The sequence below is a fragment of the Macrosteles quadrilineatus genome, unplaced genomic scaffold, assembly GCF_028750875.1.
Source record: "Macrosteles quadrilineatus isolate MER2022 unplaced genomic scaffold, UCM_ALF_1.0 Scaffold_9__3_contigs__length_116548681, whole genome shotgun sequence".
Taxonomy (NCBI): Eukaryota; Metazoa; Arthropoda; class Insecta; order Hemiptera; family Cicadellidae; genus Macrosteles; species Macrosteles quadrilineatus.
The window spans coordinates 39,200,297-39,225,198 of NW_026542602.1; the positions used below are offsets into that span (position 1 = coordinate 39,200,297).

The 24,902-nt window shown below is 37.2% G+C and overlaps 1 protein-coding gene across 4 annotated transcripts in view; it reads right to left on the reverse strand.

The window, feature by feature from the left end:
* The window catches only part of LOC129002193 (myocardin-related transcription factor B-like), a 170,453-nt gene that overhangs the window by 55,999 nt on the left and 89,552 nt on the right, over positions 1–24,902 (reverse strand). The window contains exon 1 of one of the 4 annotated variants that reach the window (XM_054429828.1): positions 5,697–5,872. The exons of the other annotated variants lie outside the window; for them this stretch is intronic. The gene's annotated coding sequence lies outside the window, so the exon portion shown is untranslated. Of the gene's footprint in view, positions 1–5,696; positions 5,873–24,902 lie in introns of those variants that run through there. 4 annotated transcript variants of the gene reach the window in all.

Genomic DNA, 24,902 nt, shown 5'->3' on the forward strand with positions numbered 1-24,902 from the left:
TTGATCAATAGTTACTAGAAGAATTTAATCAACTGCAATGAGCTGAGCATCAAAAAACATCACCTTGAAAAAAATTAACTGCGGCAATTACATAAATATATCACACAAACACAAATCAGACAATTTGTAAGTGCGTATATTTTAGACCTGTATTACACGCAAGCTGTAACCAAATAACGAATGAAAAAAGTCAGTCCAATACCTTCGTATCATCAACCCGCCAGGACGTTGGTCAGGTGATCATCCAGCCGAGCAGTCTAAGGTTATCCAGGATCTATTTGCGGCGGTGATCCTACGATTATGCAAACAACGGCGAGGATTAGCGTAATGGGGCAATGTCTTGTCAACCTGACATCGGGTAATCATGTGTTAGTGAGGCACTTGCATACTGAGAGGTTAGGCTAACGATCCGTGAGTCGCCGGTTCGAGTCTGAGGAAAGTCAGTAGTTTTTGTATTATTCAAAACTAAACTTAGACGTCCTTATTGGTTTATTTAATGTATGTAAAGAAGGATGTTGGTATATTTGTAGTTCATGTACTCGAGAACAGATGGGCGGTTTGCCATGCAGATAGGATCAATTCTGTTCAATTTTATGGGAACATTTTTCTGCGATCTGTAACGTTCTAACACAAATGAATCCCATTACATAGGAGCAAAAAAATCTGTACATGTCGTTTAGGTAATCTTCCTAAACAACTGGAAAACGTTCCTTTACACTTGCAAACGTGGGTTCCTCTGGGCTCTAAAGCGTTACCCTCAGTATATACAAGCGAGTTACTCTCCGTGGATATGAAAGGGTTTCTTCTCATAGGCACAAAAGGGTTCCTCTCAATCTCAAATGATTTCCTCAACACTTATAAGGGAACGCGTTTCCAAAAGAGCTGGCTATTGAAAAAACCATTGTATGTAATACATAGGTATGCAAGAGTAAAATATTTAAGCTCAAAAACTTTGGAAGGTTGTTTCGCTATCACAGACGCGTAGGCGCTATCACCTACGTAAACAAGGGTGCAACATTATTATTGAACGAAATAAAATAATATCACCTTCAAACACCCGATATACAAACAGTCCACTACTGTCAGCTCACATATCGTATTGAGCCTACTTTACTCCAGCCCATTTAGAAGGCCCTCGCCCTGAGTGGCCGATGAGTGGTGAAGTCAGCCAATCAACACTTCATCACTTCATCAGCCCACTCGCCACTCGATTGTATACGATCAACACAACTGATAGCTGATATCCACACATCTCAATCAGCAACTGACTGATAGTGTAGTTTGTGGCTCATATCAATCAACCATTCAATACTTGATGTGTGTATGTGAAAGAGATACTTTCTCGAGACTCTTCAATCACCATATTGTCACAAAGCGAGTACACTAAGAACGCTTTGAGGGTTTTGAGGTTATAGTGGAATTAGTTATGCATCCACAATAATGTTATGGGAAGAGGTTTGTATAAGTTGTTTTCAACTGTTGTTGATCAAAGGTGCGCAATGCTAAAGCTATATAAAAATATCATAATAAAACGTGTTGAAAGAGTTTTCAGTAAAACTGTTTGGATTTTGGCTACCTATCAGAACTGAAATTGTCAAAAATAATTACGTATATTTTAATTTAACCTCTACAGTTAAATCATCAGCCGATAAGGAGTACGGTTTTGGTAACATTTTTAGTTAATTAATTTTCCACATAATTAATAATTAAATCCTTTACTTTAAAACAGCGACCATACGAATGTAGGTATTATAAGTCAAGTATGAATGGAGATGAGTGTAGGATGAGTTATTGTTTTACCTGTGTGATAATGTATAATGATCAATTAAGTGATAGTCTTCAAATAACTAGTAGGCCTACAGTATTGAATAACAACATAAGTTTCAATATTCAGTAGGTACGGACGACATTTGTGCATTTAGGTGTAGAAGGAGATTCACGAGCTTGAAATACAGAATACATGTATCAACATGTGTTCACATCTCTATAATCGTTATTCCGTAACTAATTCTATAGAACGTTTTAAGCTTATGTTTTATACTACTTATTACGAAATGTTACATTAAAACACAGCTACTTGACCGAAACTCAACAATACGTGTTGCGAAAGTTTCCCCAGTAAACGTGAAAATGTTTGCTCAGCGTATAAACCTGTTAGCGCAGATCCTCGGCGAATTGATAAAGGGGCTTGTAAACAAACGGTGGAGTAAACATGCAACACCAGACATGGTTACAAAACTGCGATATAAAACATCTGGACTTTGCAAACATGTGCCACGCGCTGCTCACACGCGATCAGCTGCGGAGGAAGACTTTGCAGGAAAACGCCATTCAGAGAGGCTAACAGGAGAGTGTGTACTTTCGAAGACACTAACCAGTTGACAAAATATGCTTGATAGAGGGGCTTCAGCTTCGTAATGAGAAGTACAATTGAAGGATGGATTGCTATTTTTGACTGTTAAAGAACTAGGTAGGGATGGGGATATCTATGCGCGTATTTGAGTGAAGGATGAGTGTAGAATGGAGTGTGATGTCTAGCTTTGTTCTAAGACCAGCGGTTTTTTTATTTAGGACCACTGACTAAAATCCAAATGATCAAGGTTAGCTTTGTCCAGTTTGGAATCATCAAAAAGCTACACACTTTTCTCAGGATGACCGCGACATTTTGGTTTAATCAATTTTAACCAGTTGTACATGAAGATAAGAAACTTTTACTAACATGATTTATTCGTAACCAACTGAAATTACAACTAGTTAATTGTAATCTATAGCATTCTTTATCCCATTAACCACAATGTGTGTGACAAAATTAGAAAATACGGTACTGTATTTGAAATTTAGATCGTACTACGTTCGGTGAATGGCTCTATCATATAAAATATTTCTTTACTGACGAGAATGGCTACACATACATAGTGAAAAAGATGTGATTTCTTCATAATATTGTCTTCGGTCAATGGAACAGCCTTGACAATATATGAAAATCTACTTACGTAGGCATGCCATAGATGACTTAGTTGACACTTTCTGGCATGCCTACGTAAATAGACCGATATATAATTAATTGAAAGAAATCTCGTTGAAAACTTATCCACTGTGATTAAACTGCAAGTTCAAGTTCAGACCAATCTGGACAGGTTCAACAGTTTTCCTTCACTTGTAGGACTTCTTTGTAATATAGATAACCAAAGTCTTCTCAAATTCCTGAGCAGGTTTTTGAATTTATCAGGATTCTCGGGCCCAAATTAGTATCAAATTAAGGAAAAGCGACAACTTATCATTTAAAACCGAACAGATTTGTTATTGGTGTTTAGTTTAAGTGTAACGGATGTCTTAATGAAACATAAGTCATTTAAAAACTTGAAATTAAAAATCGAATATAGTTTAAATTAGTATTCCACCGTTGTTAAGTAACATTGAATTTCTGATACTGAAATGGCCATTCAATCTAAAGGGACCAGCAGTAGCAAATTTTTTAATGGAGATAGTTGAATGATTCACAGAGTGTGTTACAGTCAAATTTCTATTTTCTACCTATATTTGGTTACTGATGGTGATGTGAAACAAAATATTCAATAATTTAAAAAGAGTCCCTGTAGGTTTGACCTGGTTAAAAAATGTATTCGGCAGAAATCAGTAAAGCAAATAATTGACTTTGTCGGAGGTTCATTTCTACCTATAACTGATCACAAATACAAAATGTGAACGGAATGCCTACTCCAATGCACAATCAAAGGACTGAGTTTTACTCAATAACCAAATGGTGATAGGAGTAAATACTGTCTCTGTAAACCACGCAGTTTATAAACTAATTTCAGCAGCACTTAACCCAGTGAGTTAGTTGAGTGAACGAGCCGAAGAAGGACCAAACAAAAACATCGGTTAACGACCGCAGCGCCGGCTGGGCGGGTAATCGCGCGGCGATCGTAAAATCTGTTTATGTGAGGTATCGGCCGTCAACAACCGGGGCCAACGTAAAACAACACCCTCGTGCAACGTGCAGCGCGTTAGGACACGGCGTGCCTCAAGGTGGCGTACTGGGGCCGGTGGTCTTTGCTGTAGAAAATCATTGCCAAAAGGAGATGCATATTTTCGATTATAATGGAACATAAATGTCAATCGGCTGTCTCAGCCTAATGGTCAAGAAAGAATGGACACTTTAAGTTGTTACTCTTTGTAAGGAGGGATTAAGGGGGTTTCACAATAAATAAGCCTTGAGTTTTTTTTTACGAACTGTAAACAGGAGTTCGATGTGCTATTAGATGGGTAATTTTAAATTTACAATGCGTGAAAAATATTAACCACCATGCTGATACAGGTATTCACTAGGGTATTCAATAACCACACATCCAAGAGGTGTTCAATAACATCACATCGAACCCATACGCAATGCATTCAACACCCAATACGCTGTTAGGTCCTGAAAAAAGTATGTAGAAAATGTTATACTACAAAGTTCACGTAAACAAAATATTGAGAGGTACAAAGCTATAAAAACCCTAAAACTGTTTGTGTAAATATATACACTGTCTGACAAGTCGTGGACTACATAAAAACGTAGTCCATATAAAATTATTTATATGGACACAAAAAGCTCAACTCCCAAAAGAAACAAGACAACCTGGACAGCTTCCAAACAGAATTGTCGCGAAAACTTAACAAGTAAAAGTGATTCCACACAGATTCAACCTCTGACCCACACATCCCCTATGTTGTACGCGTGTTCACATCACATGTATGTCGGAAGCCACCGTGCGACATGACGCATCACATCCAGATGTCGTAAACCCGGTGTCGATGTCGCAAGCGGGGATATTAATGAACTTGGAGATTACCTCGCGGAGAACAACAAACCTCACAGCACAGCACAGCTGGTACTCGCGGCCCTGACACGAGCCTCAGCTATCACGCTCTACTACTAATACAAAACTGTGTTGTGTGAGCGAGTATTGGCTACAATGCTGTCTTGATAAGACGGGTTTAATTGACATGATTGAATTTAGGTGAAAAAGTTGCGAAACATACCAGAAAATAATAAAATAACAAAAGAGAATGATGAATAACAAGAAACTTCTGAGACAGTGAAAATGCTGTCTTGATAAGACGGGTTTAATTGACATGATCGAATTGAGGTGAAAAAGTTGCGAAACATAGGCTACCAGAAAAATAATAAAATAACAAAAGAGAATGATGAATAACAAGAAACTTAGGAGACAGCAAACATTTGTCAATTGGAGGATGAAATAAAAATATTTGGACAGAGTTCCTTCAAAACACAAAATTATCGAAAAGTAAAATCTCTTCTAAACCTGCACCTAGAACCTAACTTCAACCACGATTACACACCAATACGGAGGCAATGAATACACAAACTATATATATAGTTTGTGTATTCATTGACGGAGGTCAATACTTTTATGATTATCATTACTTTTGCGAATTTAAGATTACGCCAGGTAATTTCTGCTGAAAGTATTACTACACGGTAACACCTATTAAGATGATCTGTGTAGTTTTGCCACCGAATAAGGTCAACTATTTCTTTATCTCTATAACCATTTATTGGAAAGCCAATTTAGCTTAAATTAATGAAAGAAAATAGTTGTTAAAATGAAAGAAGGATAAAAAATTCAAGAGGAAATAGTAAGAGGGACTATCTGAATAGCAACACAAATGATCAATAGGTAAACACTCACATGATTAATTCCGCAAACACACAAACGCCTTCAGCACAAATCACAAACACGTAAACAAAAGTCAACACAACACCAGCGATCACAGCTTAACCGAACACGTCACCTCAAAACACGACATGTCCTTGAGAACATATGGTCGCCGCGCACACAGAGGATCGCCGATCACCGCGCGCGGACGCTGTGAGTAAACAAACTGAGCGGACGACGAGGACCTGCCTACCTGCGTGATGCCCACGCCCCGCCCACTAGCACCTGCGTACTGCCTACACGCGGCGCTGCGCAGTGCGCTGACTACGTCACAACGGCGCGGCACGTGCGCCAAACCACCTCTCGCGTGTCTAGGGATGTTTTGCAATAGTAGGTATTTCTGAAGTTAATAGGAAATTGAAATTACGTTGGACTAAGGGATGCTTGACTGATTAAATCACAAATTTCTTTGAGATAACCCTTCACTTTTTTATTAAATTTTAAAATAACTTCCTATGCGGATTCCTAGAGTTTAATCAAATGTTTTTGCTAATAAGGTATCTTCTGGAATTCTTCTTTTATAGGTGAATTAAATGTACGTTTTTGTTGTGCTGCAACTATGTCGTGTTTGTTCTGTTTTTTTCTTATTTTTTCTGAGACAAAGAATTACTTTATGAGAAACCCATCTCAAACAAATCTTTAGACTACTTCTTTTCTTCAATTTGTTAAAACGGTATATTGTTTCTTTTTCGAAATAATTATATGTATATGATATTTTTTGAGCTTTACAAATAACATGAACAGTTAAACAAATAACAATGCTATTTTCCGTACTCCGTATTGTTTATTGCTGATACATATTTTTCCCTGGCCTGTATTAAATTCTTTTTAACATTATTCATAATTAGTAAATTTTTGCAGATAAAAAAATATTTTATGATTATTCTTCCAGTGATTTCTTCTAAAATCTAGGTTTAGAACTGCTTACAGCTTCTTACAACTTGTAGTAACTAGTACTACTAGAACTTAAATCCATATTACCTATACAGTATCTTATAAATATATTTTTCCTGAGATAGCCATTCAATAAAAAGAAGTTACCTGGAAACAATAAGCATGGTTCTAGAAATATATTAAACGTGTTTAAAGATTTATTAATTTTGAAAAAGAATTCTTTGGGTTTTTCAAAACATTTTTAACGTATTAAATGAATTAGGAAACATGTTTTAACTTTCTTACGGACTGTTTTGTATTTCAAAAAGAAAAATGACATTAATATTATAAATTATGTTTAAGAAGACTACGTAATTTTGCTCTGGTCATAGTTATTCTTGAAGTAAGTGAATAATGTTTCAGTAGCTTGTGGCAAATTGCAGCCAAGATATGAGATCCGGGTTATTGTCATTCCTTGTCAGCTCGAGTTCGACCACGCTTGAGCAAATAGCGAACTCAGTTGGGAGCACGTCTCGACGTTCTTGAGATAAAACATGTATAGCAATGATAAAGTATTCTGTCTGACGTTTATTAGTAGGTTACCTACCTAGATTTTGTGATCTGATTGTTTACGAGTGATTATGTAAAGCAATATAATTTTCATCACTACTACTAGTAAATTGCTGGTACTAAAGGAAATACAGTTTTCCCTATAGCTAAAATCTTATAACTGCATGGTGATCGTCTCCAAAATAGGAGGTCGTCGGTCCGATCCTGCGATAAATGGGTTCCACATTTTTTGCGGCTCTACATTAGGTCTAGCTGCCATTCATTGGTATGTTAATTACTGATTCTGACAAGAAACGTTAGAGATAACTAAACAATTTTACATACAAAAACATTTTACTCGCCCAAAAGTAACAAGAAATTCATAAATCAAATGAAAATTTAGTTGCACCCTCAGCTCACAAGATTAAGTCATAAAGTACTGCAGTTATTTGCAATCTGCAATTTAACGAACGGAGTTATTTATGCCTAGCAGAATGACAAGCTTTCAAGGGATCAAAAGTAGTGTCGCTACGAGACGCAACTCACACAGAGAAAGTATCAATCACGTAAACGCGCGACAAATCCCGTCGTCACGCCATCTGGTTATCACATTGGCGCGCAGATTCGGGAGAAAAACGACCCAGTTTTTCCACCAGATCGATGGGCCCATAAGGCACCCGAAATGCTCATTTGACACAGTGCGAACAGCGTGTCCAAAAATAACGAAATCTGGTTAACATTGTGCGGCCAGGCTCACTTCCAATCCAATTTTCGTTCTTTGACGGGGTCCTAAATCACAAAATTCATTACCAGCCTAACTCTTTGGTCGTTAACGCGGTCGTTTAAATGATTGAGTCCGTCTGCGCGGCTGCCGCTGCCGCTGCTGGTCGATCTAGCGGTGTGCGGTGTATGAATGATGGCGCGCGCGGCCGTGTGTGCGCGTGCGGCCACTGTCTGCGGTTCGGCCCTTGGCTCGCCCGCTACCATTGTATATTTAGCACCTCACATTCATTTCATATCGCGTCGCCCGTTAGCCACTCTTATGTAAACCGCGATCAACAATGTCACGGCGATGAATTGCCAACTGCTTACGAGAGTTCGCTTGAAATGTTCCTTAGGGAAGTTTTGTTTTAATTAATTTTGTAATTGGAACGCGTATAGGTGGATGATACTATTAATCGAGAGAATTGGGCATATGTATTAATATATTTTTCCGTTATAAAAAAGACCTTCATAAAGTCACAATTAATAGTCATCAGAATGTATTTACCACATCTCGAGAACAGTTACATACACTAATATAATATGAGCCAGTTATTTTGATAAAGCATAGTTAAATACTAAATCCGATAATTGAATGAATGAATTTCCGATGTTGTTTCTAGTGCTAAGTAAAATAAATTGTACATATTTTTGTGTAAATAAAATCACTCTTTTATTAATTAGTTATTCAAACTACAGTTGCCTAAGCCTAGTTCAGATAGTAAGCTTAGTAAATAGGTTCTATGAATCTGTAGCTCCCTTCCACATGTTGTCTTAATGACACTCAGTTTTGGTCAAGATTAGCAAAGTAAATAGATTATTTTATTCACCAATCGCCTCGGAGGACCAATTTCCGCTGCATACCTGCAACATAAATTAAAATTAACACATTATCACACTCCTATTGTAACTCCTCTAAAGTGACAAGTAATTATTATGTTAAACAGTAGTTTTGTTACCATACCGAAGCTGTTCAGTGGCTTTTCTGATGAACAATTTAGTTTAATTAAGATCGATACAAGTCAGGAACGGGAATGTTAACGGCACTTGATACATCGGCGTAATTGCAGGCTGCATGTTATTAAAACGGCGCCTGCCAAGACTGAAAACCCGATCTGCAACATCACCGACATATTGTGGCCCGGAGGCGATGGATGTGCCATTCCTCCATTACACCATTACACACACGTGTACAACAAGTCCCTCGGCCATCAAACCAGCCGAGACCGTTGTCCGCTACCCAATTAAACTGACAATCGGCAACAGCACAACCTTGGAAAAATGATCAGCTGACTCCTACATTTGACTCATTGCTCTATGTCATGTTACACCTGGAAGAAATGAGCCTCAATAAGACGAACCTCGATATCGAGAGTGCATTGAGGAGAATACCTCCAAGGAGGGGGAGCAGGTTGATACACACACACATTGTTCTCCATATCCAATTCATACTAGTTAAATAAAATACATACATAATAACTCATTCTAAAACACGAATATGGTGGAAATAACGATAAACTGAAGTTTTAGCCAAGATAAAATAATGGTAACACTTCATTAACTGAGGGATACACCATATATTCCATTTCCACCCCCCTGTATTCTTAAACCACCAACCACTGTTCTCTGAGTCCATCATAACTTAAACTTGAAAATTTTTTCATCTGAATTAATTGGTAGTTTATCTTGGTATCTTTTATAAGTTTATCATATTCATGTGTATGTATAGTTCTTGTCGTATTCCTGTTTTTTTTGGTGTGAATAAATACAAAATAGTTTTTACAGATCAAAAGTGTACAGATATTTTTATTCCCAGTTCAATAGAAAACACGCGCGATAAACAAATCGTTCACCAGCCGACATGACAAGGGACAATGGTGCAAACAGGGCCGGTTCTAGGAATTTTTCAGAGTTAAGCGAACACCCGAATCAGCGCCACTCCCCCCCCCCCCAACCCATGAACATGGTAACTTAACCGTATTTGTGAATTTTTTCCCAATAATTTTGGGAAGAAATTTTTGTATAAGTTTAGGTAGAAGAATACTAACTTGCAATAAAAGGTTGTTTATTATTCGCAGAAATGTGACATTTATACACTTTTACTCATCATATAAACTATAGCAAAACCAATGACACACTAAAAAACAGGCCGTAATGTAATGCTCGTCAAGCATGACGTCACGATAGAAGACGGCAATGACGTAATGTTTGCCGTTTGTGATCAGCTGCTTGTTTTAATCTTTCCTTGGCAAATAAATAAATAAATACCTACGTCATTGCCGTCTTATATCGTGACTTCTTTGGGCTGACTGGACTCGCCACCAGATTTCTACAAAAGTCTACTCATTCATTTGGCTTTTTTTCTTCCTCTTCCAAATTCCAAATTTTTTTCTGCCATTGTTTCCATAGTTTCGGCTCGCAATATGTTTTACTCATTCATTCAGTTTATACTTTCTTTTTATTTAATGCGCTAATTATAAATTAAACTTAAAACACTCATAATAATTCGCTTATCAACAATCATGAATCATCAAAACAATGCCAATACGATTCCGATACGGTATAGGCCCACGCACGATTACTAGAAAAATACCGGTATGGATCATAAACATAAACAACAACTGACGTTTTTGGCCCGAAAATAAACATTATTTAACATTGCTTAGATGGAACTGCCAAAAAATATGTTCAATGCTATTAGTATAGGATTCGGGCCAACAACGTCATTTGTTTATGTTTATGATCCATACCGGTATTTTTCTAGTAATTGTGGGCCTACGTATACAACTAAAAGAGTGCAATACAACGTAGTGCTCTGCTCTAGGATCAGAGGCAGAAAGGAGTGAAAGAAAGGGGAAGTTTCTTGTTGTGACAAGTGGCGCTGCGAGTTTGCTTATCTCGAGCATGGAGCATGAGTGATTCGTGAAATGAAACCCATAGGTGCCGCGCTGGCGCTGACACTGCCGACTGCCGAGCGTCAGCTCAGTTCAAATCGAAACTGCAAATGGCATTGAGTCCTTGAGTTGTAGTGCTGAACAAATATACAAAATTTTCAAGTGCTGTTGGTACAAACAGAATAAATTCCTTTATTGTGGTGCTTTGAATACTTGAACTCTGAGCAAAAATAAACAAAATTACGTTGTTCACGTAAAAAAAAATGTTCCGTTGGCGCCACGGCGCCACTTTTTCGTGGCGCCATATGCGGCCGCGTAGTTCGCGTATGGGTTAAACCGGCCCTGGGTGCAAAGGGACAAGGGGAATGATATGAATATGATAAGGTGGATATGATAAAGTGAGAGTATGAATAATTTGTCGTTTATTGGTTAAAGCAAATATACGAGCAAATATTTAATCAATAATGATAAAAAACCTATATAGATTTTGATAATTTTCGTTACACAATAATGTTATCCAGCAAAAAAGGAAATGTAAAGTATTCGTTTCGAATAATATTGTGCAACAAGACACACGATGATCTTCAACCAGCCATGTTAGAAGTTAACTACCAATGCTTCGGCTAAAAACTTTGATGTATAAAACGCCGTAGTTGGTAATTTCATAATGAATCCTTTCCAACAGAGTTAGCGGGCTCAAGTTAGTAACAATGTCGAGTTAACGTTATTATTCAAACTCAGTTACTATCACCACTTGAGTCAACTATTCCATTACCAAACTCAAACTACACTTAGCTAACTTCGCGACTCCAAACTTTTACCCGCAACTTCGTGGAAGAAACCAAAAACTGCTTACGAACCCCAATTATACTTTTACGAAAACATTGAAACGTAACAGAGAGCTGTTATTCATCTTGCATTATTTTTGTGTTAGCGTTACAGTTTGTAATTAATTAGTGGTTAACATAACATAATCAACATGATGAGTTTATTTCAAGGACAGTTTCATTTTTTGAAACAGCTTTACACTGTCTAGTTTTGTGCGGTACGGTGTATAGATATACTGTAGAGGGAGGAACTGAACCCTCGATTGATTTAATTGAAGTGCAACTAACCAAACTGAGGGTGACCAGTCGACTGGAGTATTACAGCTACGTCAGCAATTAAGGCTGTTAATTGAAAAAGAGGCGCATAACTTGCCAAGCACATTATTGGGTGGTTAAAAGATGAAATCTTTTTACTTTCGTCCAAAGCCTCTACGCATAAAAGATTTGTATTAGCAATAAGGTGTGTTGTAAAAAATAATTTGATAATTTTTGTGAAGGTCTCTAATCTTTAGGATAAAAAAATAGGGTTATGAATATCAGGTTATCGGCACAATTTTTTTAAAGTTGTTTTTTAGATGCTAAAGTATATATCCCAATAGGTAATGTAGTTTAATAAGTCACTTTACACGACGTGCTTCAGTTGAAAGCAGGTAAAAAGTTAAACGACAAGTAAGTACGAAAAGGAAAGTATGACCTAATTATGCCGAGCTTGACAATAAGTTGGAAAAATGTTGCTCGGTCCATAAGATGTATACAATAGAAATGAGTAATCTTTATCATCAAACTCTGTGGCGAATTACCCATTCAACTACGTCAACATTTTTATTTGGTTATTAGCTACACCTCTATGGAGTAGTACAAGTGCTTACACCATAGCCAATGGTATCAATACAGTTCTATAATTTCCTCCAGCCACATCTACAATAACCTCCCAACCAGACAGGTGAAGGTACAATACCAACTCTATCAGGAGCGGACACCGTGGCGATATCGTTATTTACGACCAGCAGCTGGTAGTTTTGATTAATCCACTGGTCACATGCGCTGGTGGCTGGTTGCTGTCTTTGGTCTCATTATACACAGTCAGTATTGCCAAGTGGAGGCCTACAGCACAGAAAGTCTCTCATTGTTCATAACGAGTGGCGTGGCGACCGGCCAGTCTAGACAGGGGAAAACATCAGATCCATGTTGGCCACGGCCTCCTCATTTCGCCACAATCATGTCTGTTCCGACTAATGATTAGTTTTTAAAACCGCCTTGTCTGTTTTGTGTGTAATTTGTTGCTGAGAGACTGCTTAAAATACCCTCGTTTGGATAAAATATTAAGTAGAGTTATTGTTTAATTCTGCGGGATAACGTGTGAATTTAATCATGAAGTAACTGTAAATCACATCTATTGTCCTTCAGTCACACAAGGACAGTTTATCTGAGGTATACAATACAGTGGGGACATTTGGCAACTGTAGCACCTCATTGTACTGGTACAGGTGCAGCTGTGGTGCTTAACCCACTTGAGATGAAAATTTGCCCAGGTGAGCAACAATGTATACTGTCAAATTGTCTACCGATTTAGCACTACTGAGATTATTATGCTACTGAGCTAGTAGAGCGCGGGACTTCAAAGACAGAGGTCCCAGGTTAAAATCCCACCAAATCACCAATGAATTTTATCTAAGCATTAAATGAAGCAACCCCTAGGTCTAGCCTGGAGTACCGGGCTCGTACCTAGCGTCTAAGGACAAAAAACATCTACTCTCCAAAGCCGTCGGGAGCTAAAGCTATTAGCTGTATCAGTTACAGACTACTGTTTTGCCATTATGAAATCAGTTGCACACCATAATCAAAAATTATAAAACATTTCAAATCACATTACACTTTAAATACCTAACAACTTGCAGCCAAACTCCACCACAACATCATACGCAACCCAATTTCCAGACAAAATTAATCGTCCGCAGGTTGAACAAATATAGAGCAACAGCCATACATTATAACGACAGTGTGACACCGAGACCGTGTCCGACTATCAGATCATACAGGAGGTCGTATATCACGGCGTCGGAGACAATTGAATAATCTCGCGGTGGATCGATGATTCAGCGGTTGCTAAATGATCAGCCACCGCCACATAGTAGATAGGATCCGAAATGCATAAATCCGCGGCGGAGGGAAAGTGCTGGCGCTTCGCCCGACCAGCGCTGCCAGATGCACGATAATTGTCGTATTTGTACAGTTATTTCGCTGTTACTCTGTTGGAAATATTATTGAAACACTTTTATATGATCCACTGTCTTTGTAGGCCTAAATCGAGAGTATGTAAAGAGGCGAAACTCTGTTACAATTACTGCAATAATTTTATTTACATTTTCTTACGATTTTATGATTAAGCTGTAAATGTAGCCAAGTGCCTCATATTTGCGTAATAGACCTGGAATGATTTAGTATACGCTTTGAGAAGTTTCATTCCCATATTTTCACCAGGTTTCTTTTATCAAAATCGTCGTAATTGATGTGAGTCACCGACACAGGTTGCGCTGATCTAAATTACTAAATTCTGGCGAATACACAACCTTTTTTACCATGTAAAGCTAATGGAAAATCTTATGGTGAGCTATAGCAACTGTGACCCATCAACTTGGTCAGCAACAAAAGATAAGGTATAAAATAGATTTTTAGACACTAGCGCATTCTGTGACTGGCTCACACAACTACGTTGTTTTAGTTTTTTAATTAAAAATTGGCGACAGCTGGTCCATATAGATGTGATGTCTAATAGTTTGATACTAATCTTTTGTATTATGGTCGAGGATTAAAAAAACGTTGCTGAAGCAATAACATGGTCATTTGAAAATATAGTTAAGTGTGATGAAAGCGTATATGCAATATTCGGAAGTAGGATATAGCGTTTGATACATTTTTAAACATCAGCAAGATTTGTCCTCAAAGATAAAAACTCACATATTCTCTTTGACAAGTGCATCTTAATGTTTATCATGAGTTGCAAAGTACACAAGACCACTGTACACAGCAGATGTTAGTTTAATGCTTAGTTTGCTACAAAACTGCAAACACTTGCTTCTCGTTGGACGAACGTCATTAGTAAAGAATTTTAAGTACAGCTATGACTTATATTTTATTCCTATACAGTTTACTGACCATTTACTTTAATCAATATTCCTAACGATTTTCCTCACTCATCGGTACAAATAACAATATACAGTACAAGTAGTAACCTTATATGGCTGCAGACTGTTGCATACTACAGACTAAGATGCATACACATACATAAATTCGCGGCATCCCGTCTCAAAACACAATTTTTCAATTAAAATTGTGTGCTAGCAAATTACAGACCTACTAAAAGAGGTATGCAACGGTCACAAAACGATATAAAAACATCACCCGAACAAAACATCCGCGCACCGTTGTGAAACGACAAAAGGAGATCAAGGAAACGGTGATACGTTTTCGGAAAAATGACGAATCGACCAGCGTCAGAGTTACACACAATCGAGGATCACTAATATTAGGAGACCGGTTCACCTTACGGTCCCAACATGGAAACTGATACTGACCCGACCGGACAGTGAGTACGCATGCGCTGTACACAGAGTCGCAGGCTGCGTACTGATGTGGCGCTGCGTTGTCACTGGGCATGCGCATCTCGTGGGAATTAGGCTGACAATGGCTGACGTGCAAGCTCGCCTACTAGTCAGTAAGACATGTAGGCTACCTTCATGTTCCTTTACCTGGATTCAAACTAAATACAGGTAAAAACTAAAAAACTGTGGTGAAATTTGTCAGTTCAAATTTGTTTGATTTATCGTCGTAGATAGTTTTCAACTGTTAATAACCTAATAATATAGACGATTTTTATTTTTGGTTCAAATTAGCTACTACAATTTGATGTTTATTGGCAAGTAAGCACTGAGACCCCTCTAAAAGCTATTAAAGTTGTCGGGGTGTTGCACGGTCACGTTTAGAAATACGATTGGAAATAAGGTTTATGACCACGATTCAAAATCGATCTTGATATTTGAGTTGCTTGAAGTTTGTAATATAAATATTATCTAAAATGAATAAAAAAATTATTTGTTGGAGAAAACATGTTCGAATGCAAAGAATATTGTTTTGACTTGTGTACGACATAATAATTAACACGTATGCAGTATCACATACGCTGGATCGACAAATTGATTAAAAATGAGCCTATCAGAATTGGAAAACTTGAACTATCTTCAGTTTTTTTAATGTAACATTCTCCACTTTTTGTTTTTGACTATCAAGAGTTTAAGATAAAAATATGTTGTCACTCAGTTGATCCTTTTTATGAGAAAACTCCCATCGTTTAAACACTATACCACCATGATCTCAACCCAGCTCAAAGATCTAAAACATAAAAATATCCACATCTGAAAGTTCAATCCATATTGTAACATTTTTCTATTTGGCATGGAAATACCTCCTCGCACACATCAGTTTAAGGCGGTGACACACTATCGATCTTTTCCCCGATCAAGACCCCGAACCGAGCAGGGAGAAGGGAGAAGGGAGATAAATATCAGCAAAATTTTACTCCGAACATTTCCCCGAACATGACCAAGACCAGACGAATTCTACCGAGCGCGGCAAAAGGAAGTTTGGAGAGAGATAGAGAGTGTGTGCGAGTGAGAGCGCGGAACTATCGCCCCCAGTACACTCTCGCCGAGGCAAGGCGAGCGTTGACGAGTGCGAGAGTGTACTCGGTTCGCTCGTCTTCTCTCGCCTTGACTCGGGTCGCCTCGCCTCGCCTTGCCTCGTGCTCGCCGGCGCTCCATCTGGAGTCGGTTTTTTGACACGAGTCAAAGGAACCGAGACTGAGCGAGTGGCGAGCGCGAGGCGCCCCAGTTCACTCTCGCCTTGTCTCGTGGTTAGTTCAGCTATGCGTGGTTAGTTTGTGTGTGCATTTTGCGTTAAAGTAAACATGTATTGGTCAAATGTCACAGCTCTTGACTTTTTAGAAGCTTAACATGGTGAGTCGTTATTGTGGGACCCATAACACGTACACCACAAGGACAAACGTAAGATGCTTGGTGCCGTTTGGGCGTAAAACTTAACCGTCCAGTAACCGAATGGAAGAAAAAGAAAGAATCATTAATGGCTACTTTTAGGGGTATGCCTTCATCCACCATCTCCTTCTGGTCCATGGCTTGCTGACTTTTCTTGTGATACGCGTAAACATAATTAAAATAAGCATATGCACAAAACAAGGTTAATGTTGCTACTTCCACATCGAAGTTTGCCTCCATTTCGACTGCGAGACAAAGCGAGAGTGTGCACGGTTACCTCGCATAAGCTCTCGCCCGAATTACTCGGCGAGCGCCTCGGCGAGGTGCCTTGGCGAACGTCTCGGCGAGAGTGTACTGGGGGCATCAATGCTAGCGCAGGCGGCCGCTCGGTGCGGCGCTCGCGACGATGTACGGGGCAAAAATGTACCGTGACACACTATCGTACATCGGACCGTACATCGGACCGATCTTTTCTTTGATCTTTCGCCAAAAAACCGCCTCCAGAGCGCTCGTCTCCCTGCTCGGCCTGATGTCTTGTTCGGCGTCTTGATCGGTGTACGGACTCGTGACACACTATCGAACATCCTCCCTTCGACCTCCCTTCTCCCTTCTCCCTGCTCGGTTCGGGGTCTTGTTCGGGGAAAAGATCGATAGTGTGTCACCGTCTTTAATCAATCCACCGCAGGGTATGTTGAATTACCTCACTCTGTGTGAGTTCCTCTCTATTTATACACCTTATTGTCCTGTCGCTCGGTCCATCAGACTGATCGCTACCGAGAACCTTACGTTATGGACTCCGCCGAGGATAAATAAGAAACAAAGACTAGTCCACGGTGATCGGATCTTCGCATTCCCCTCACGACCGGGAAAAAGTACGCGACGTTTCAATGCTCAAGCGTGACGTATGTGACGCATAAACATACGTTCTGTACATTACGATTGTATGTATTTCCCTCATTGCGTCACCCGGGCGAAAAGATGGGAATTCAAAATTTTCATCAACGGATAGAGGTTTTGTTTAGCTAACTAATCATTAAGGTTGGTGTCAATAAAGTAATCGTGGTAATTAATCCTTGTTAGGTATTCTGCAGGGGATCATCTCATAACTCCAAGATTTCATAACTCCAAGTGATCATAACTCCAAAGTTTCATAAGTCCAAGAGATCATAACTCCAAATTATATTTAATCCAAAGTTTCAAAACTACAAGTACCCGAAAAGGGATAATTTCATTACTCCAAGAAAAATATAAGTGCAAGTGATCATTACTCCAAAGTTTCATAAGTCCAAGATATCATAACTCCAAAGTTTCATAAGTCCAAGTAAAAATTAAAGCAGAGTGTCATAACTCCAAAAGTTGAGTCGAGTCTCATATCTCCAAGTGGAATGTGTAGTACAGTCAGCGCCACAAGTTCCTGCGCTGTCCGCTCCGCTGTAATACTGTCAGCAGCCTTTGCCGCATCATTGTATCCATATACCTACCGTCGCCTGTCAAACGATTATGTAATTTTGTTATATACTTACAGATTAATTAATTGATATACTTCTTACTTCTATGCTAAAGGTACTTTAACCTTTAACTACTCGCGCGGGTTTTACTAACGTATGTACTCGCGTGGGGTGTTTTTGACACCCCGTTATTACATATTTGTTATAATTAATTGTATTAACACTAATAATTGGTAAATAACATTTTTTGTTGTTATTTAAGTTTATTAAAACGTTTTTATTAGCTCGCTTTCTTGTCCGGTACAAATTTTGCAATCAATTTTATACTAACTTCCCGATGAGCTAGAGACTTGAAACTTGAAACATAGCCCACAAATGGAAGACAATGCAATATAATATCATTTAATTTTCATATTTCCCTTGGGCTACGCCCCATGGGCTTGTTTTTATTTTACTGTATACTGTTTCCAATATGAAAGAGTTATTTATTTTAAGTTATACAATGTAAATAATATATTTCTTTTACCAACTGCAGTTTGTGTGTGTATTTGGTCAAGTTTTCCATATAAACCATTTGTTGGATTAAAAAATATGTATTTTGTCATTGAACTGTTTGATATTGAATAACTAGCATATGTACTACCCGGAAAATATATAATTTATAAAAGATTATAATATGTCTGTGAATGGTAAAGGCATTATTTTTCCCTAAAATGTACTACTAAAAAAACAGTTTTTAGGGGGGGGGGGTCGTAATACACACAAGTTTTGTGCAAACAAATTTATTTATATGTCAAAAACACTTGTTTGTTATCGAAATAAATGTAAATAAAAAATGTCCTTTCATTACTTTTAGAGTCTTTCGCAAAAAGAACAACATTACCTTATACAGGAACTTGTACTTTTTACGAAACGTTAACACTCACGTGGGGAGTTGAAAACACCCTATACTTTGTAATACACATGTATTACCAAGTGAACACTAGAGATCGCACGGGGACTTTGGATGAGAAACGTTCCTGTGTTTCACAGTTTTAACTTTACATTTCAGGTAATTTACACTAAGTGTACAATGCAGTTGTCTGCTTGCAACATTGAGCAGATAGCAGACATAATAATCAAATAATTTCTAAAGTCAATGTTACATATGTTTCTCGTAAATGAAATGTATACTTGCAGTATCCAATCTCATTAGTATATATTTTGTTTCAAATGAATGCAATGTCTAATTTCGTTATTCAAAGTCAATTACAAGTCTGGTTCAATTAAATGTATTGTCTACCTCAAAGTATATATGTGTCATCTGGTTCTCATAAATTAAATGTCTATTTGCATTAGCAGTATCCTAAATCAATAGTACGCCAGCTTCACAAAAATGAGAAATTTACTTGCAGTATCCAATGTCAATGGTCCATTTGGTTCACATAAATAAGATGCCTATTTGCAGCATTCAAAGTCAATGATACGTCGGGTTCACTTAAACGAATTGTTTACTTGAAGTATACAAACTCAATGGTACATATCGTTCACATAAATAAATTGTCTACTTGCAGGATCCAAAGAAATGGTTAATTTGATTCCCATAAACGGAGTGCCGATTCGCAGTATATTAAGTCAATGTTACGTCTGGTTCACGTCAATGGAATGTCTACTTGCAGCATCTAAACTCAGTGGTATCTTCGGTTCATATTAATGGAAGTCCTAATTATTGCAGTACCTATTCAAAGTCTGCATTATTTAATTGTAAGTCTAGTTCACTGAAATGGAAAGCCTACTTGGAATTGCAAGTTAAATGGAAATATAACTCAATGGTAGGCTTATATTTGGTTAAAATGTAATGGATATTTAGATTATTTAAAGTCTAAGGTGTTTCAGCCTTATTCTGGCGACCATAATTATTGGTTGTTTTCATTTTGTAGTAAATTATGCTCAATGATATTAATCTTATTGTTCTTCCCTTTTTCTGTGTCCTATACGGTAATGTACTTTTTAAACGATTCTTTGACTAACATATGTGGCAACTCTTGTTTATCTTTTTTGTGTTATCTCGCAAATAAAGTCATAGCAACCAATGAACCCATAAGGCCCATGTTAAATTAAAAAAAAAAAAAAATTCACGTAGGGAAAAGCCCTGTGGTCCAATTTGTACCATTTAAGATTTATACATTACCATGGTTGGTTACTATGATCGTGCTAAATTTCGTGTAGATCGCTTCAGCCGTTCAGGAGGTATTTGTAAAACAAAAAGAGGAGAGTAGTATAAGAGCTTCGCTTTGCGCCGTTCAATTACTAATGGTTGTTAATCCTCTATATATCGAAAACGGCTAATACGATTTCCTTCTAATTTGATAAATAATTTATATCTGGCCTAAAAACGTGTTTACTGCAGTTAAAACTGCTAGCAAAAAACTAACTACGCAACAAAATTGAATTGAAAGTCTATAATTTTTAACATTGGCCTCATTGGTTTCCAAGTAACCATGACCATAGACTAATAGAACTATTTTAAGTTGTAGTGTGTTGTTATGTCCACCAAGGTTTTACGAGCAAATTAACGAATGCAGTGCAAAGGGGAAAACACCAGTTGTTACTATTGAGCAAAGATTACACTGAAGATTACTCAATGTAGGGGTTCAATGGAAATAAACTAATACCACTACCCTGTCATGGCTTGGTTCCCAGGTACTACTACATAAAACCAGGGATACCGTCACCTCTAATTGAGACTTTTAACGAAATTCCCATAATAAGGAATAATCTATTACCGTAGATCTCATGGTAAGACCTAAACCCGGAACCGATTTTTATCTTCATTTTAAGAGCCCCAGAGGACAATACACACTTCGTTCAAACTCATATGCTGTACTGTATATAATATATGTGTGTGTAAATTTGGAATAAAGGTTAAATTTGAAATATGTAGATCTTGATGAGTTTAAGTTATAATTGGGCCTATTAGGCTATGCTGATTCAAAATGTCCAATGACGATTTGTCCTTAGTTAGTGATTTAAACGAGATGGATGATGGTTACCAATTTGGAGTCTCTGTCTTCACCTTTGTACCACATGCAATAAATAAAATAGGGGTTGGTTAAAATTTGGTACTTTTCAAGGCACTTGTCCCTAATACTTTTGATTTAAAACAATTTAAAATTTAGATTACACTTTGGGATGAATTTAATTTAAGTCAAGCACAATGTCCTATAAAGTGATGTTAACACTGCAAAGAGTTGGCAGGATCTGTGTAGAGGCAAGGGTTGAAGTTCTGGAAGTCCATGTCCATTGTTGAAATAATGTACAGCTGGCCAATTCACATGAATGACACTTGCCACAGTAATTTTGATTTTCTTTGGATTAATTTTGAAAAGTAATACTATATTTAAGATGTTATTATTATATTGCAATTTTCTTACAATTATAATAGTTAGATTATCACTTTAGAGAGCCACTGGTTTTTTTCTAACATTGACAAGAAAAACTGGTAGCCTACAACGTTGTGTTCACCACTGTGTAGGGTGGCAAAAAGAAAATGTCGCATATATACATATAAATATTAAATAGATATGTATATTCTTTTTCCAGTTGCATCCTTGTTATTGGTTTTGTGTCATATATATGGATATTCGAATACTCTTTATAAATTGCCAAGAAAGTTTTTAAATGTAGTGAAACATTGGACAATAATAATTAACTAGTGTCCCTGTTGCTCGAATTCGAGCAATTGCTAAGTATTACAGGTGTTATTTTAAAACGTATAACAGTCATAATTTCTGATGTCTTTGACTCAAAGATTATGTAAATACTCAAGATGTACATAACAGATTATATCATTTTATCTAGGCTCTCTCGCTTTTTTCCGTTGTAATATCTCTACCCAAATTCAAATAGTAAATATTTCATTTCAACCAAGTCAGTAAATGTTTGTTCAAACTTATTGAATGTTTACAATTAACATATGTTCTTCTTCTCACTTTTAATATCTGTTAACAGCTGGAGTTTCATAACAATTTTTGTTTCCCATGTTAATCTTATGGAGAAATATGAAACTTTAAAGGGCCCCAGGGCCTCACTCTCTAATTATTTTCATAAAAAGAAAGTTTCCTGCACAACTTCACGTTACGTTCTTTCCAATGACACCAAAAACATGTCAATCGGTTCAGTAGTTTCGGAGGAGTAATTGTCACAAAAAACCTGCTTGCGTATTAAATAAGTACGAGAGGTCGTCCAGTGGTCGAAACTCGACCAAAAATATGTAATGTACTCACTTAACTATTTTCACCCCACACTGTAAATAAAACATGTGATTGGAGTTTCCTCCATTTGTTTTGATTTTCTGTTTATATTTCGTTGTTATTTCGTAACCAGCATAGCAACGCATAAGATCCATGTTATTTTTTTACAACTTTTAAACTTATTTTTTGTGCTTATCTTTGAGCCTATTTAAATTTATAAAGGGATTCTGCACACCTACAGGAAAATAGTTTTCTAACGGTATGCGTAGATTTTCCCTACGATGAACACGAGCTGAGAAAAAAGGTTTTAAAGAAACATGCTTGCCTATTAATATATAGATAGATTATAATTACACATCTGTGGCTGGGTGAATGCCAAACGACAAAACAGTAATTGCTGAGGACGCTTTTTAAACGATGAATAACCAATATGAGTGGAAAAGATGGAATGCAGGTGTCCACAGAAAATACAGGGTGTTTTTAAAAGAATGCCGGGATTTTAAGTAATGATTGATTGAGTACTATTCAAGGTAACTAAATATTTGTCAAATTGAAGTTAAAACAACTAAGTTTTGTTTCCCGTGTAGCAAGGGAGGAAATTTTGACCTTGGCATGAGCAAAACAGGTGCGCGGTGGTAGGCCGCTATTGTGACTCATACGCTTGACGCCAGTCGCCAGTATGACGTTTACGGCGCAACAGAAGGCGTAGTGTATGAGGTCGGAAATTATGACTTTCATTCTTTTTCAAAAAAGTTATTTGTTTTTTAATAACTACTTGACTTCTTTGCAATTGCTCGATTTCAAGCAACATGTACACTATACATTAAAACGTCACAGAGTGATTTATTTCACGATGCTAATCAATAACCATTTGACATATTTTCATGATTTTGTGTTGCAAGAAACATCGTTACCCCTAGGACTGCCAATAACCGATACCGTATGTTTCAGTTCGAAAGACTATGACAACATACCTTAGTGTAGCAATAACACAAATAAGGTCCTCGATATCAATGCTTCTGTTTCATTCAATAAGATGTTTTATGACATTTCTTCAATTTGAATCATGCCTATTTATATTTCATTACTATATACATTACAAATAAAACTGTGAGCAATACTCTTACAAAACTTATAAAACCTTTTTTTGTCCGAACATAATCCCCCAGATGAACATATTTCCTAGCATCAAAAACATATTTTTTCAAGTAAATAAAACAAACGCCAATTAATTGCATTGCCCAGCTCTTTCATTAAATAAACAGAATTAAATTATTCAAACTGTGAAAGCATAACAGACGTAGCCCGTTGAATTCGGCCTATGGGGACCTGAGAAATTAGTCCATACCTATAATATTCAGCAAATATGCACATTCTAAGCTCAAGTTTGATGTGCTGTATGCCTATATTTTTATTTGGTAAACTGCCATAACCGTTTACATTTAATTTGATTGTATTTATATGCAATATTTATATTTTAATTTATATTTATATTTATATTAATATTTTTTTATTATATTTATATTTATAGGCCTTTCTTACTTAAATTTACATTTTTTAAACGGGCAGTTCAGAAGACGGGGCACGGAAGCCACGTCATGTTGGTAACATTGACAATTCAAAGTAAGCGGCAGGCAGGTTGCCAGTATGGATACTAAAAAAGTCCCACACGCCCCTGCTCGCCCCTCCACGCAACTCTCCATCAATTCCAGAACATGAAAGGATCCATAATGTCATATGGGTTCAAGTTATGACCAAATGTTACAGGACCACTTTTGTTAGCTGTATTGTTCTACACCTTTTAATTTTCTAACTCTTCTCTAGAGTCATTATTAAAAGAATTAATAAATACTAGTGTACATGTTGCTCGAATTCGAGCAATTGCAAATATTACAGAAGATATTTCAAAACGAATAACAGTCATATTTACAACGAATTTAAAAGAGTCAACTCAAAGATTACCGGTGTGTAACTCAGACTATGTTTATCTTCGTTATTGATAAACCTAAAGCATTCGGGCCGGTTTTCTCCTTCTCAAAATGCCTCGCTGTACAGGCAACACAGGTCATTTATAGAGGGCCAATTGAGAACGAAAAGTCGTTTTGGGGTAGTGTTAGGGGGCATTTGTAACCTAATAGTTGAGATTGTCCAGGGTCAGGTGCTGACTGTGATGAGTTAAGCCTGATTTTGTCTATGCTAATACTCGCCACTGTTCTGTGAGCTGCGGTCGTTATCACGATTACGCCTCCTGTCTATATGTGTTGTTGTCGTCACGTCGGAGGCATATAAAAGAAAAAAAACAACAAATAAACAAATGATAGCTACACAAAACAACGATAAATGTTACAATCGTACTAACACGATCCGTCATAGCTACACAAAACAACGATAAATAAATACACAAATTTAAGATACTGTACAACCATACTAACAAAATCCGTCTTGGAGGTTATGTTTACACAAACTCAAATAGTAAATAAATGTACTCGATGGGTTTCATTGAATTGAAAAATAAATAACAGCAATTAAATTAAACAGCTGACCAA